A 17,938-nucleotide genomic window follows, 5' to 3' on the forward strand; every position below is an offset into this window, starting at 1 on the left:
TGGCTAGTTTTACTGATTGTATTGTTACTAGTGAGAATGGTCAACTGATCATGCAAGCATGTGCTCTTCATTAGTATTAATTAATTTTTAATGATCCCTGCAACACTTTGAATTCAAAAAAATCACTGCAAGAACCACACTTTGAAGGTTAATCAGCATCACAAGAAATGTTTATTGTAGTGTTGATCTCGAAACGAACCAGGCGCCCAACTGCCGATCGATAGAGTTTAGTTTTGTTTTGTACCTGGAATGGTTATACACTTGTACTCATGTCAGCATGAAAAGTTATTAAGCATTTAGCCATGCAATCATCTTGCTTTGTTTTATCGCTTTACACTAAATTGTTCTGCAGAGTTCTCAAGGAATATTTTTCTGTTGTAGATGTCATTGCATATTGGTCGGCTTTCCCCATATGTCAAGCAAACATATCTTGAACATCTTTTCCAGAGGTTTGGCCATTGTACTGTGAAGCTGAAAGATGGATATGGGTTTGCAGTGTATGATTCTAACAGTGATGCAGCTCGAGCCATGCCAGCAATGCGGGCAAAATATGTATGTGGGCAGCGCATTACTGTTAACTGGTCAAAACATCAGCCCAGACTTTCTCAGGGTTTCGGGAGAAGTTCAAGATTTTTTAATTCCTCTCATGGAAGGACATCCAGAGATTGTAGGGACAACATTAAGTTCAGGGATTCTTTAGCTCAGAAGAATCACCCAGTTAGTCATGAGCAGAGTCATAATCCTGATTCTGCGGCAGAAAAGGAATCTGATAAATTCGCTGAGGGTGCCAATGATGCTGCGGAAAACATTGGTGAAGACCCATGGGAGGTGAAGAGGGATGAAGGTGGTACAACTGGTGCAAGTGCAATTGAACATGAAAGATGGGCTGAGACTGGAAAAGGAACCCCTGGTGTAGATGGTGATGATTTTGACCGCTATGAGCCTTACCATGGCTATGACAGGCAAGAAGAAACTGAAAACATGATTAAAGTAAGCTCTTATGATTCTCGTGACCGTAGACGTTCTTCAGAGAAGTTGCAATAGTACTCTGATAAGCGTGTTGACATAAGCCATGACAAATCAAGATCTCCTCCAACCTGCTATACTTGTGGCGTTTCTGGCCATATTGCACGTAATTGTCCTCAAGAAATAGATGGTTGATTCAAAGCAAGGAGAGATGAGGCAGAGAAGATTTGGGTCTCCCTCAAGGAGGCGACCAGAATTTGATGTTCATCCAATGGATCAAACACATTATAGAATTCAAGATGGCAGGAAACCATTTTCTGAGAGGAATAGGAGAGTGCCTATGTTGAGTAATGTGCCCAGAGAGAGCAGAAGACATGCCCACTGCATTGAAACTATGCCACAAGACACCAAGGAAGCACGCAAGAGAAGCAGCAGATCTGAAAGATCACGTGGGTCATCCCTCTCTTCTGAACCTTCAAACTCAAAGTACTCGCCAAGATAATATTAGGGGATCTCATTCCAAACTGACTTCCTCAGATTCAAGATCTACATCTCCCCGTTCCTGTTCTCGTTTTAGAGCGCACTCTCCATCATATTCTGCACATTCTAGTTCAAAATCATCTCGACCAACTCAGCATGAAGGATCAAAATCAAATATCAATAATCCTGTTCCATTGGTATCTGCTTCACCACAACACAAGTCATCGTCTGATGTTTTCTGATGAATTCTCCTTTGGAGGACAATGTGAATTTCAGGACAACATCTGAATTCAAGCTTAGGGATGATAACAAGCAAGAAGGAAAAGGTTCTGCATTGAACAGTGCGGTCCTGATTACTTCATTCAACTTAAATACCCTAAGCAATGGGAAGTCAATTATACCTGATAAGGATGCTAATGTGGCTGGTTATGTAGGGGTTACCTAATGAAGTGGTATCAGCTCTGAAGCACTACGGGATGGAGGCACAAGAGGCAGATTCATCGGATCAACCTGTGGAGAAGTACTTCGGTGCTGCTCGCCTGTGGCCTTGGGAAATCATATACTATCGACGGCTTAAAAAAGGTCCAATATCTACAGAGAATTTTGCTAAGCGACTTGAGTAGAACAAAGAATTTGGTATTGTGGATCAGTATGTCAGAAGTAGCAGGGGTTGGTGGAATGCCATTAGACTGTCAGAAGGTAGTCCATATTGCAAATAAAAAGTAAAGAGAGAGCACATAGACTAGAGAATAGAATTCTCTTATTGATTCAATGAATTGGTATCATTGGAGGGACATGTCTCTCTTTAATGAACTCAATGAAAAGGTTAAAGTCTTTTCACCAAAGGATATGTCCCTTTGATCAAGGCACCTATATGTTAATTGATCACTAACTGTAATCAAATTTTAATACTTCCCCTTATCAATTATCCGTAATGTAAATTTCTTGTTGAAAACTCCTCTACCTTATGAGAAAAATATGAGGAGAAAATAATATGTTGATATACCATTAAAACTCCTTTAAAACCCAATAAAAAAATATAAAGAGAAAATGATATGGCATATATTGATTACTGCCTCGTTGTAAACTCATATGAGAAAACCTTAAAAAGGAAAAACCCAGAAACGAGTTTAGAGAATAATAGATATGTTTCTGATACCTCCTTTAAAAACCATGAAGGAAAAATAGGAGATATGATATATATTTTTGTGAAGATATAGTCTCATTGTAAGTTTATTTGAGAAACCTAAATATGAAAAACTCATTGGTGAACTTAGAGAACAATAATTATGATATGTGGATCATATTAAAACACTCGGAAAACCATTTGGGAAAAAAGGAGGAATAAGGTAGGCATTGTCTTATTAAAAACCTTATATGAGAAATCATATAGGAAAAACTCATAAAGAAAAAGAGTACAATATAATATAAACATGTTATTATTTGAGGATCAATTCCTCTAAACTTTGCAAATCTCGTAGTCGCTGCATATCAATTCCATAAACATTTTGGAATATGGAAGTTGGTAAGGACTTAGAGAATAAATCAGTGAGATTATCACATGATTTAGTTTGAAAGATTTCTATCTCCCCATTATGAGGACAGTACAATTTAGGAGTATCATGTTTGGTGATATTGCTCTTTATGTAATATGTTTGCATTTAAGCAATGCATGCATAATTGTCTTTCATAGATAATTGTTGGTGATTCAATGGAACCAATACCACATGACTTTTTTATGTGGTTGATCATTCTGCGAAGCCATACACATGTATGTGATATTTCATAATGATAAGTGGAAGTAGCCATTTGAATCTGTTTTGATGACTCTTATGAGATGGCTATATCACTATGAAATTAGTCTGTGATCTGGCGTTATAGAGATTAGTTATATAGCCAATATTTTTTGAATATCCCACTATGGTCATATCTTGATTTTTCTAATAGAAAAACCAAGATCTTTTATGCCATAAAGATGTCTATGGATATCCTCTTTGACTCTCGCCTAATGACGTTGTTGGATCTGCGTTATTTAAGCTAGCAAGTTATTTGCAAATGCAATATCAAGCCTGTTGTGATTTGCAACCTATATAAATGCTTTGATGGCACTAAGATATAGAACTATAGGTTCAATATTTTTTCATTGTCAACCCAATGTATGAATTGATCTTGATTCATATTTAGGGATTGAATGACCATAAGTGTTTTGATGGATATGTTTGTCCAATATCTTTGGATATTGGTGGACTGGTGAATAAATATTCCTGAAAGAATATGCTTAAGTTGTAGACTTAAACAAAATTTGGTTTAACCAAATCATTCATCTTAAATTTCATCTTTAAGATGATTACATACTTTGTCATGTGTGGTTTGGAGATAATACAAAATCCAATTGGGATTTTATTATGAACACACATATGCAATCGTCGTGGTTGGAATAACTCTTATGTGGAAAGAACTCATTTAATCAATTGTACTACAATCAACTTAACTACTTGAAGTCATAGAGTGACCTTGAGATGTACACAATATATACTGTGATTTGTATTTAGATTCAGAATACGAAGTCCATTATAGACTTATATGTTCGAATTCATTTGATCTGCCAATGATATTGAATATGAGAACATAATTTACACATATCATGGGGTATGTAGCATCGTAATTGATGTCGGGTCTCTGCGTGAATCCTTGTGCTACTAGCCTCGCTATTTCACCACCTTATGGAATAAAAATCCATTTTGCTTCCGTAGAGAAGACATTGGAGGTGTAGATATTACTTTTTTGAATACTTCCCTTTTTGTAAGTGAGTGCAATTCTACCTCGATTGCTTCCTTCTAGGTCTAGTACGAGTGCTTGAGGCATTTTGGTATGGCCATGGACTTCAGCTTGGATCCAATTGAAGATCTTCTGTAATTTTTTAGGAGAAATATTTGTCGATAATTTGTAGTCTTTGGTATTGATGATTCTATGGAAATCAATACAGTTTGTGGAAATAATATCCCATTTAACTCTGTGTATTTTCCAAAACAATGGAGTTAGGGTGTTCCCATGACCCAGCGTCTGAATTTGTGTACATATTTGTGCTAGATATTTAGATGCTGAACATCCATAGGCATTTGGATAATAATAAATATCCATAAGGTGTCTATCAATTTGGTGTTGATTTACATTTATTATCGTGGAGGAGGGATTCCATTGTTTCTGCGGTAGCTTGCAAGAAGCATTATCCTTTGTGATCGTACTTCTCCCCCTTTTATTTTGATTTGGGATTTGAGTGGTTTTATTTGGTACCTCCACTCTTTCTGGCACATTCCTATTAGGAATATCGGATTTGGTGACACCTTTATGACCAATAAACGCATCTGGTAGCTTATTTGCAATATATTGCAAATATAAGATGCTCTGAATAATGGTTCAGATCTCTGGTACGTGGATATGAGGACTAAAAGTGAATGTGTATGATGTTCTCTTTTGAATCTTGACATTTTTTGTGGTATTAATCTTCCCCTAATGCTAGGAATTGTCCTAAAATGTTATGAGCATACAGGCAATGAATATATCCCACATGAGGGACTCGAGGTATTATATGATTGATGAATAATTATACCTTATATAGATCCCCAATACCCTTTAATGTATGTTCTACGATGGTGATACTAGTACGTGCAGAACGTAACCGATTTGTAGATGGGCAATACTTGGCTGAGGCTAAATTTCCACGTATTTACTGCAACAGAGGGAGCCCTATGATTGCAGTTGAATGAATTTGTTTTAATAATACGGTGTGTAAAGCCTCATGTCACCAACAAGATGTTGGAAAATTGTAATTCTATGATTGGTCATGCAAATGAATTGATTTTCTTGATGAGATATTCAGCTAGACCATTATGAATGTGCACATAGGGTATTTAATGCAGTAATGCCCAAAGTCAAACAATAATCGAATACACGTTAAGGAACGATATTATCCATATGAACAGATTTGATCCTGTGTCTAGGATAATTTGCTCTAATTTTAATTATGTGAGCAATAAGTTTGGTATAATTATGATGTCTTATGTATAAAGACACATATGGTACTATTTTGTAGATGCATCAATCAGGATGATAGAGTACCTAGATCGTCCAAAATATTGCTGAATAGAGCCACATATATATTCTGAAAGGTGTTCAAGAAAAAATTGGGTGGCGCATTTTGAATTTTAAGGTAAGAGAGCCTTAAAATTAAATTCTCTGTGACACATGTGGCGTATATAAATCTGAAGATTTTGAGAATAATGTGACCAATAGAATTGTTAATAGTTTTTCTCATCATCTCTAAGGTAGAGTGACTAAGGCAATCATGCAAAGTCTTGATTTGATCAAGATAGAAAAATTATTTTGTTTGCAATATGTAGTACGAGATTTGATGTATGTATAGTACATTCCAGATGGTATTTTGTGAAGATTCTCATTTATGTTATTTTGATTAATAGGAGAAATTCTTCTTTGCTGTCATCATGGGCTTCAATATGGAAACCATCTTGATAGATATCTCTATAACTTAGTAATGTACAGGTCAAATTGGGATACAATAGAGCATCAACGATTATGACTTGTGTACCTATAAAGAGAGTAATTATGACACGACTAGAGCCAACAATCACTACATCGCGTCAAACGATTATCAAAATATTTCCTTATCTCTTAGTAAGAGTTTGGAAATATTTTGGTTTCCCTAAGTATATAATTTGTGGTATAGCTGTCCACAAGACATATTTCCTCCATCGGATTGACTCCCGTAGAAATCTATATATAGGATTGAAGAATTTGATATAAAATTATTTATCAGATATATAAAATACATACATACTTTATTGTAGTATCATAGTGCTGATACAAAATTATATAACAATATTTAATGGGACATATATAACATGGTATCTAAGGAATTAGTAGACTAGTTAAAATCTCCAAACATGTCATGCAAAGAAATTTTAACAAACATGTTTTTCATGCTCATGGGATCTTCTAGTTGTAGAAGAGTCTGGTTGTTACTTGGTTCTTGTAGAACTTGTTGTGAACAACTAGCCTACTTGATGGAGTCAGTTTGGATATTGAAGTGTACTTCAAATCTTTGTCCTTGAGCAGGTCGGATATGTCCCACAGATTGTAAATACAATTCAACTAAATATCTCGAGTTGTGACATTTCTTAGTGGAGCGCTTGTAGAATCCACACTTGCGAGAAACATTACATTTGTCAAGTTTCAAAATGCCTTAACCTTGATCTGGTGCATAGAGATTATGCTTCTTGTTGCATTTGCATTTACAATTAAAGGTTTTTGGATGACGTCTAAAAGATCCATCGAACTTGTTATTCTGGACATTAGCATGTACTTCAAGTAAAGGAGCAGCACCGATTGGACGCTGATGATAATTCCTTAGAAAGAGTTCATCATGCTATCCGGCGTGAAGTAATACATGTATTGAGTCAAAACAAATTTGGTATTCTCTTGCACGGTATTGTTGCTGTAAGATTCTATTAGCGGGAAGGATAGAAGATAAAGTTTTCTTTTTTCTTCCGCATATGTAGGTTCTTTTTTGCAAAAACGCAACTTTGAGCAGAGTTTATGAATATCATGATTATAATCTCCGGCGGATTTGAAATCCTGTAGTCGAAGATGTGTCCATTCATGACTTGCATCAGGCAGAATGACTGTTTTCTATTGTTCATATCTTGTTTTAAGAGCTACCCTTAAAGCGCTTGGATTCTCTTCCATCAGATACTCAGACTTGAGATCCAGATGTATATAGTGCCTTATTATGTATAAAGCTCCATATTTAACTTGATCTGGTAGCGATGGTTCTCCCTCTTGAAAAGGTTGAAGTGCCGCTACTATTCCGTGGGACATAAGACTAACTTTGACATCCATTGCCCATGTTAGATAATTGTGACCATCAAACATGAGTTAATCGAACTCTTTTATGGTCAATGTATCGTACATGTATTTGATCATAGATTTGATTAATTTATAGTAGGTAAATTAAAAATCATCATGGTAATGTTGTAATAATGATGCAAAATTTGTAAGTCAAGTTGAGACTTGAATTACATAGTGTAGACCTCAAATTATATAGCTAACATGCTGAAGATAATCACCAAATGTGATGTAAATCTCGCAGTAGTAGGAGACATAATCTGACATTTGTCAGTAGATATCTATGTTCCTATTACCTTATGTTATGCTAAATAGAATATTTGGAAAAACACATTGAAGGTAATCATTAAGTCAAGGTGACAAAATGTAGACCTCACAATAATGGTGGATAATCTGCAAATATGCGGTAGATGTCATTGTTCCATTACCTTGTGTTTCACAAATATTAAATGGAGGTAATCACCAAAATTGTGTGGACCTCAAATGTAGTGATTTAACCATTTGACGGTAGTCATCAAAAATAGTGTAGACCGCATAGTAATAGTTTAACACTTTGACGGTAGTCACTAAAAAAATAGTGTAGACCGCACAGTAGTGGGCGAGAATTCACTGTTATGAACATAATATGCAAATATTGCAGTATATTTTATTACATCCACGACCTTGTGTTATACCAATATTAGTTGAGATAGTCACTTAATTTTGCATTTTAATTCTGCTTGAATTAAGCATTGTTGGGCATAAAAGCTCTTTAGGCTTAATTAAGGAGAATTAATATGTAATTTTGCAAGAACATTCTCACTTGCAAATTTAACAGGGTCGTTAATTCAACATCAGTAAATAACATAATGTGCAATTACTGAAAACACCAAGGTCCTATACATGAAAAGTACAAGACACATAGTACTGTTTTGTTGGAATATTTTGACATTTATTAAGAAACCAAGGGGTGTTTTGCAAAATAGCCAAGGCTCTGGTGGCCCATGCGGCAAACAACCTAGGCTTGGGCCATGGTGGACTTTTGGCCGGCCCAATCGGGGAGTGGAGGCACACCTTATAAGGGGAGGTGGAGGTAAAGGTTAGGGTTTTACCCTGGCCGTCGCACCCAAACCTCGATAGCGCCACCGCATTTCCGAGCCGATGTGCTTCCGCGTCGAGTTGGGCAACCGTGGGGCCACGCCATTGAGCCGCTTGGCCGTGTGACATTGTGCCGTTGTGGACGTGGATGGACCACTGCCACGAGGCCGACGTTCTGCAGTGCTGAGGCGGGCTAACATGTGGTGGCCGGTGGAGGCGTTGCTAGCGCTGCTATCCTGTAGATCAGGTAAAGTTGGTGCAGCACAGATAGGACAACTCCATGGATGAGTGAATGGCGGGTTCAGCGCCACTTTTGCCACTGGAGGCGAGGACAAGGCTGGTCCACTGGTGTGGCCGTCGGCACCATCTCCTGTTCCCGCGCACGTCACCACCCAACGGGCTCAGCCAAATCGGAGGGTCAGTCGGCGATGTCAGTGTGTCGGTAGAGGATGGCGTGCGTCAGCCGTCGAATATAGCGAACACGCCCTTAGGGAGATTATAGCGGAACATATTTATGGTATGTATATGATTTTGGTGATTAATGACAACATATCCAATGTGACTAACACATTTATTAAATATATATTTTAGTAGGTCTTATGGATGCAATACATAAAGAATCCACCGTAGCTGGGAAAAAGTTTGATTAAATTGGAGAAGTGGAGAAAAGCCTTCAGCTGATAGTTCGGTGTAGAAGAAAGTGTACACACCAGAGCTTTATCTATAGAAAAGAGCAAAATAGATGAAGCCACCGGATAGTTCAGTGTTGATGAAAAAGATACACACTGGAGTATTCTCAGGGAAGTTCACAAGCTGTGCAGTGACTAGATAGTCTGGTGATGAAGCATATATAGCACCGGAGCAATTCTTGCAGAGGTGGTTCCAAGTGTTAAAGAATGGAGATCATGTGACAAGATGGTTTAGTGAATGTATTGTCTACATTGGAGCATCATCACTTGAGCATTTTTTGCAGAGAAGGTGTCAGGAGTTGAAGATTGAAGCTTACCTCACCGGATGTTCCAGTGTGAAGAGGAAGTGCACCGGAGGCATGCACCGGAGTGTTTTACACAAAGAAGAAGTGGCGCAGTTTTGCTGAAATTAGCTCACATGAAGCTCTAGTGATGAAGTTGAAGAATCCACCGGAGTATCCGGTGTTCAGGATGACTTTGAGTAGAATCCAACAGCTAGTTAAAGATGGTGTACTCATTGGATTGTTCGGTGATTGTACTTCTATTGTCACCAGATAATCTGGTGTTAATAGCTTTTCTGAACCATTAGGTTAACGGATAGTGCGCGAGTTTGAGGCTATAAATACCCATCCACTCCGTCATTTGAAGGTGTTGCTATCTAAATAAACCCATATACACTTGAGAAGATAGCCAAGCCACCAAAGTGCTTAAAGTGATCATCTAAGGCAATTAAGCACAAGATTAGATAGTGTTTAGTACTTATAGGCCTACAGTGAGTTATAGCTAGGTGCTGCAACTTGAAGAAGGGATTAAGGAGTGATCCTAGCTTGTACCAAGTGATACGCCAGCGCCTTGGAGTCTTGGTGACTCATTGGCAACTTGAGCTGGAGTTGCTCAAGCTTGTTGACCATTCGATTTGGTGTGGAGCGGTGACAAGATACGTGTACGAGGACACGGAGACCCTTGCCTTAGTGGATCAAGCTCCGAAGTGATCACGGTGGCAAGCAACCGGAAGAGAGGCTAGTAATGAGGCCTTGCCTTGGTGGCTTGGCGGCTCATCCGGCTTGAGGCCTTACCTTGGTGGCTTGATGGCTCAAGAGTTATGACTGGGTGCCGACCGGGATCATATCCTTCGTGGAGCTCCAACGTGGACTAGGGGTGACGTTTATACCATCATACCATGGGATAAAAATCCCTTGTGCCGAGTTTGCTCTTTGTACCTTATTTACACTCACGTATTTACATTCTTACAATTTACCTTCCTAGATATGTTGCAATCTCTTTTGAATGTTAGAGTAGACATACTAGATAAACTTAGAGCATATTTAGATAGAAATTGAGATATGTTTATCTTGTGGAGATTTTGGAGCCAATTTGGTTAGATTTCTAAGTGTCCTAATTTACCCCCGTTTAGGACGTCACCGATCCCTACACCAAGCAGGAGGCCCAAGAGTGGACCCTAGGGTCGACGGCGACGTTGAACACTGAGAGCAGGTGGTGCGGCCGTGGCAAGGCACCACTCATTCCTTGTGAGCGACCGAGGAGCCAGAGGGAGTCATTCATCTGGATCAAGCACGATCGAGGTAGCCATCGGTGTCGCCAATGGCTTTGTATCGCTCATGTCGAACTTCTTCAGCAAATTCTTGGTGTACTTTATTTGGTGGACGAATGTACCTTGCTTGCATTGCTTGATTTGCAGTACAAGAAAGAAGTTGAGCTCGCCCATCATCGACATCTCGAACTCCTTGCTCATACTTTCTGCAAACTTCGCCACAAGTGCATGAGAAGAGCCACAAAAAATGATATCATCCACGTAAATATAAACAAGTAAGAAATCATTGATATTCTTGAGAGTGAACAAATTTTTATCAGCTGACCCCATCACATACTCATGCCCTAGCAAGAGAGACCTAAGTCTATCATACCAAGCCCTAGGTGCCTGGTTAAGCTCATATAAAGCTTTATGAAGCTTGTATACCCTATGAGGGTATTTGGGATGCTCAAAGCTTAGGGGTTACTTGACATAGACCAATTCCTCTACGAAACTATTTAGGAAAGCACTCTTGACATCCATTTGATACAACTTAAAACCTCAGGATGCCGCAAATGTGAGGATTCTAATAGCTTCTAGCTAGCTACTAGTGCAAATGTCTCTCCAAAGTCTATCCTCTCTACCTGAGTGAAAACCCTGAGCTACTAGTCTAGCCTTATTTCTTAGTACAGACCTATCCTCCCCCTGTTTGTTTTTTAGAACCCATTTGGTGCCTATGGTGTGAACATTTGGGGGTGGCTTTACTAGGACATAAACTTGGTTTCTCTCAAAGTTTTCAAGTTCTTCACGTATGGTATTGACGTAACTCAAATCAGATAAAGCATGCCCAACATCATGGGGCTCAAAAGAAGCAACAAATGTAGAATCAGTGAAATGAGCATGGGAAATAGGTTTGGACCTCGTTACCCTCTCACCAAGGTCGCCGATCATCAGCTATGGGGGATGTCATCGCTGAATGTGTTGAGGGGCTTCGCGTTGCGAGATGACCTCCCCCTTAAACACTGCTGGTGCAGGCTCGAAAATAGCTAAAGTGGAAGTCGAGGAGATAGGAACTAGCTTGGAAGTGACTGTAGTAGTAGGAAGCAGTGGATCATCCTTGTCATCCCCGAAAGCTGGAAGGTCTTTGTCTAAAAAATGCTTTCGCTCATCTCCTTATCACTTGCACACTCAAAGATAGGGCTAGTACAAGAGGTTGTTTCATCAAAGGTCACATCACAAGACTCCATGATGGTGTTAGTGTCAAGATTAAAGACCGTGTAAGAATGACCATGAAGAGAATACCCTAAGAAAATTCTATTGAAAGAACGCGACTCGAACTTGTCAAGATTGCCATGCTTTAGGATGAAGCACCGACACCCAAAAACTCTCAAATGCAAAACCTTCAGCTTCCTCCCAAAACGCAATTTATAAGAAGTTAAATTCAAGATCGAGCGCAACAAAATTTGATTGCAGATGTAGCACGTCGTGCTAATGGCCTCAGCCCAAAACTTCATAGGACTTCGAGCATCGTCCTATCCATCTCCACTAAAGTGTGATTCTTCCTCTCAACCACGCCATTCTACTGAGGAACGCGTGGGGCAGAAAATTGACGCTCAATGCTATGGTCAAGACACAAAGCATCATAGAGATAATTCTTGAACTCGGTGCCATTATCACTGTGAATTGCTTATGCAATAAGGAGTTTTTTGAACAATCTCAAAGCTAATCTCTAAAAGTGTGAAAACACTTCATCCTTGCTCATAAGAAAGAAAACCCAAGAGTAGAGAGAGAAATCATCAACAATGACAAGTATATACCACTTCCCACCTGCCAAACGAACCCGGGAAGGACCAACAATGTCCATATGAAGAAGTTGTCCCGGTCGTTCAGTCATCACCAGATTGACTGGTGGGTGAGAGGCGGCAACCATCTTGCCATACCGACAAGGAGCACAAATAAGGTTCTTCTCAAACTTGAGCTTAGAAAATCTTCGGATCAAGCCTAGAGAACTCAAACGAGTAAGCAAGTCAAAGCTCATATGCCATAGTCTCCTATGCCACATCTAAAGCTCAGAAGAAGGTTGAGCAATCAAACAACAAGAAGAACCAAGGAACTCAGAAAAATCAGCTCCAAAAACTCTCCTAACTCTGGAAATTTGGAAAATAAAAGCGTCTGAAGAATCAATAACTCAAGAAGTATCGCGTTTGAAATGCACTTCCAAGTCCTCATCTAGCAACTGAGAAACAGAAAGCAAATTGTATCTCATATGCTCCACCAAAACCACATCCTTGAGAGTAAAACTCTCATTCACTCTTACCATACCTTTAGCTTTCACCTTTCCTTTCCGATCATCCTCGAAAGTGATGTACTCATGTTGCTTCATCGAGGTGAGCCTGAAGAACCATGATGTATCTCCGGTTATATGGCGTGAACAACCAGAGTCAATAGGCCACTTGTTCTCCAAGCCTCCTCCTGCCATCTACATGCGGCAAGATTAGTAGGTGGATGGCTCAGTACTGGGGTTAGTCATAAACTTCTTGGGAATCTAGTAATGGGTCATCCGCTCTAAAACAGTAAAAGCAGGTGCATGCAAATCAACACTAGTACGCTGGGGCCGAGAACCACGAAGAGAAAAATGTGGTACGCCAATGAGCTAGAACTCAAAGCCTCTTACACGTGGATCAAAACCATATGAGTCATGGTAAAATCCACGTCAGGCACCACCTCTAGGAAAAAACTGAAAAGCGCTAGAGACTCATGGGTAGAAGCGAGGAGAATGCTCATATACACCAATAGAGGGGTGGTACATGTCTCGGGTACTCTACTCCCACTCACGCCGCTCGTCCCTCCTACGGCGAAAGCAATACCCAACCAAGTGACCTTCTCTCTGGCAGTACATGCAGTGGTAGCGTGTCTCGGAAACTCGACTGTCAGTCACTCTAGGCTCTCTCACAGGGGCTCTCATCTGAGACTATGAAGCTCTCTGGGATTGTGGTGCGGGCTTCTTCTTGGTAGGCTATGGTGTGAGTTTCTTCTTGTTGAGTTGTGGTGTAGCATATATTTTGAATTTCTCAGCTTCTAGGGTAGTAGATATGGTGAAAACAGTCTTACTCTCCCCATTGTAAGCTACCCTCTTAAAACCCAACCCAAGAGATAAACCTGTCTTATCAGCACACATCTTGGTCTTGGCCAAGATCAAATTTATTTTGCCCTTGCCTTCGGAGTATTTCTCCACTAGAGAAAGGAGATACTCATTCTTAGCTAAAACCTTCTCAACTTTCCCTCTAACCCAGCTAAGTTTGTCCTAAAAGATGATGCAGGTGGGACAATTCAGCTGCACATCCTTCGAACTCCTAGCACTCTTCAATCTAGATTCTAACTCTTTGATACTCACTGCTTTCAACTCAACATCCTTTGCAAGCAAAGGGCAATTCATGCAGGCGCCTAAGAGAGTGGATCTAGACTCCTCCTCAGAGAGCTTCTTCTCAGCAGTCTCAAGTCGACTGGCAACTTGAGTATGCAAAGTCTGAAGCTCGGTAAGTTCTATCATAACCACCAAACAACTCTCACACTCATCATCATCTCATCTAAAACTAAGCAATGCAAGATCAGAAGAAACAGACTTATAGTTAGGCCTAATCTTCTTCAACTCACGCACAACTTTCTAAGTAACATATCCTGGCTAACGAGAGTATCATTCAAGGTATCAACTTGGATGAAAAGCTGGTCGTAGGAAAGTAATACCTCAGAGGGATCAAGCTCGGGGTCATTGTCATTATTGTCATCCGCCATGAAGCAGAGGCCAGTGAGGTCCTTAGCCTTCTTCTTGCTCTTTACTTGCGTTTCATCCTCCTCTGGGCTTCCCTCCTCGCTTGAAGATGTGTCGATGTCGCTGAGAGCTGCCATGAATGCCCTAGAAGCCACCTTAGCTGCCTTCTTGGCCATCTTGTTGCGGTTCTTCTTGAATAAGGGCTTCTTGTTCTTCTTCTTGTGCATGTCATAGTCGTGGTCGCGGTCTTCCTTCTTCTTGAGCTTGGGGCAGTCCACCTTGAAGTGGGTGGTGTCACCAGACTCAAAGCAGGCACGAGAACTACCCCTTCTCGGGTCTCGATGGTTGTTGTAGAAGCGGGCAAATTTTTTCACGATCAGTGCAAGATCCTCATCATTAAGCACATCCACCTGCTCCTCTGTGATAGAGACCAAGGAAGATAAAGTAAATCCACCAGATAAAATGTTAGCACAAGAAACACCAACTCCAGACTGGTTGCCACCGCTAGGTCCGGAAACCAACACCATGTTCTGAGATAGGGGGTTTCTAAGACTAATCCGAGCCACCTTAGCTATCTCGATGGACTTGAGCTTGATGAAGAGTTCATCACAAATTAGTGTGTTGTAACTTGATGTCTCTTCAATGCTCGAGATCTTTACTTCCCATATGCTACGATCCAGAGCATCGAGAAGTTTGATTGCTCTCTCATGGTTAGAGTAAGGTAAAACACCAGTTGATCGAAGATTGCTAACAATTTTATCAAAGCAAGAAAACATAGCATCCAAAGACTCTTTGGGGCCTTACACAATCATCTTATATTCTTGGTTATATGTGCTTGGATGTCTGGCCTTAATATGATTAGTACCTTAATGAAAGACACTCAGAGTAGTCCAGATCTCCCAGGCTGTATGGAGGTGCTAAACCCTGTAAAACTCATTCTGACTCAAGCTTGTGAACAAAATATTTCTGGCCTTGTTGTTGGCTCCATACTGTTCGATTTGAACCTGAGTCATGCGAGCAGCAGGCGTAGTTGGAATCAACTACATCCCAAATTGCACTTCGTTGGCTTAAGAGATAACCCTACATGCGCACCCTCCAGTACGAAAAATTACGGCCATCAAATAGCGGAATCTTCCCACTTCTCTCCATGTCGTCTACGAATCACAAAGCTGGTTAAGATCAATAGGTGATTAAACCGGCTCTGATACCAATTGTAGGAACAAGATTTGCAATTAGAGAGGGGTGAATAGGCGCCTCAACAAATTTCTTATAAAATCGATGGCTTCTCCTATTTGAATCACCCAACGCACCTCAAAACTCAAGCGGAAGAAAAAAAAAAGAGAAGTTTTAATAAGAGAAAATCGAGGCAACACGACTCCACGGATGGTATATGAATCATATGTTCTATTTAAGATCAATCCATATGTCTTAGCACTCGAAAGATCACAACTTGCAAAGAAACAAGAAAAAATAAACACCGATCAACGAAACTCTCCAAGTTGATTGTCTAAAGGCAAGATAATTCAAGATCCCATCATATAATCGTGTGTATACGAATTTTATGTCTCTAGCAACAAGAAAAATGACCTCACAAGGTGCTAAAATTTCAGCCAAATAACCAAAACAAAAATCAAAACCAGAAAAAAAAAACTTGCAAACTTGAAAGAAAACCAATAGAGAGAAACTAGAAATAGGGGAATTCAAACATATACAAAAATATAAACTTCATTACTCAAAGAGATCAGCCCTATTTTAGATGGATTACATAGATTTATCTCTCAAAACTCTCACCTATTATATAGGCTAAGCACTTATACATTTCTCCTCTAAAACCTTAGCTCTAAGCTCTCAAATGGATGGCACAAGGAGGCTCAAATGGATGGTTCAAACTCTCTCATAGCCATACCTCTCTATTTATAAGCCTAGAAAATTTGACCCCTAAGTTTTCTAGCTTTTCCCCAAAATATCCCTCTCTTAGAGTATACTCCTACCGACCGCCGAGGATATTTTAGTTCATTTTCTTTTCCATTCATCGGACGGCAGCGACGCCTTCACAACTTAGCTTCGCCTCGACACAAGCTTCGCGATGGTGCCACATACTCATCCAATCCTCCCACGATTTTGAGACCAAATCGTGAAACCACATGCACGCTCCAAAACGTGACTCGCCACCTTGCTTACATCTTAAGCAAGCATTTCAATATTGACGCATGTACTCCTTGGTTTCGGGGTGGACCCTTTCATGTGATCCTGACCACCGACAAGTCTCTCCCGCTCCCGATCTCGCGGGCCACCTTGTCACTTGCACCGACATCCCATTTGCTTGACTTTGTCAACACGTCGTCTCCATCCGCTTTCCATGCTTTGCTTAACCTCAATGTATTCAACTAGAATAACTCTTGACTCCGCCCAGCATTCTTGATCGTCTGGTACTAAGCACCCAACTTGGTCCCGATCATCCCGTCATTGACCACCAAGTTACATTCATCACCTGCACATCATAAGACAAATAAACACATATCTCCAACTCCAATTCCAATTAGTCTATAATCAATATGCTCAAATGAAATCTCAAATCAATTCAAATCACATCAAACCTCATGCAAAACCGAAGAACATTAAGCCAAATAAATACCAATATCAATCACTCATTACAAGTAAACTAAGGCACATTTAAACTCGATTTCTTAGGGCTTTTTCGAGTTTTCTGCTTGTGAATTATATGCTTGTGATTGCTACCTCGGATTGAGTGGTTAGTGTGAAAATGTTCGCAAATAGTCGACCAAAGTGGAGATTATCACTGCCTAGCTACCCCATAGACAGAAACCACTGCCATCTGGTTGTAATGTGCTATCTTTGACCAGTATGGTAGTAGCAGGAATCGATATATTTTGAGTAAATTCGTAAAACTAAATATTTTAAAAAATAATTTTATAAAACTAAAGATTTAGTATTAATTTTATCATAAAACTACATATATTTTGATAAAATTACCACACAACTATATATTTAAGCAATAGTTTCGTAAAACTACAAATTTAATATCGATTTTATTGTAAAACTATAGATTTAATCAATAGTTTCATAAAACTACATATTTAGTACCTATTTTATCGCAAAACTACATATACTTTGATAAAATTATCGTAAAACTATAGATTTAAACAATAATTTCATAAAACAATTGATTTATTATCAATTTTATCGTGAAACTACAGATAATTCACAAAACTATAGATTTAGCACTAGTTTTATCGCAAAACTATAGATTTTAGAGGAGCTGTTCCTAGCCTTGTTACCATGACGATCGGACCCCGCTTGCAATCTTACAACAGCTGTCAGCTCATGAAACAAACTTTTCAAGAGCTCATGTGACTGTAAGCGGGGCCTATTCTTTAGGTTAACAGGTCTGCAATAGAATCTATATTTCTACAATAAAATCGGTGTTAAATATGTAGTTTTGTGAAACTGTTGCTTATATATATGTAATTTTGCGATTTGCAA

The 17,938-nt window shown here is 39.5% G+C and overlaps 1 pseudogene; it reads left to right on the plus strand.

Annotated features, from left to right (window-relative positions):
• The first annotated feature begins 381 nt into the window (after window positions 1-381).
• Window positions 382-2,165, plus strand: LOC133923043 (uncharacterized; annotated as a pseudogene).
• The last annotated feature ends 15,773 nt before the right edge of the window (window positions 2,166-17,938 follow it).

Source organism: Phragmites australis, chromosome 6, assembly GCF_958298935.1.
Source record: "Phragmites australis chromosome 6, lpPhrAust1.1, whole genome shotgun sequence".
Lineage (NCBI taxonomy): Eukaryota > Viridiplantae > Streptophyta > Magnoliopsida > Poales > Poaceae > Phragmites > Phragmites australis.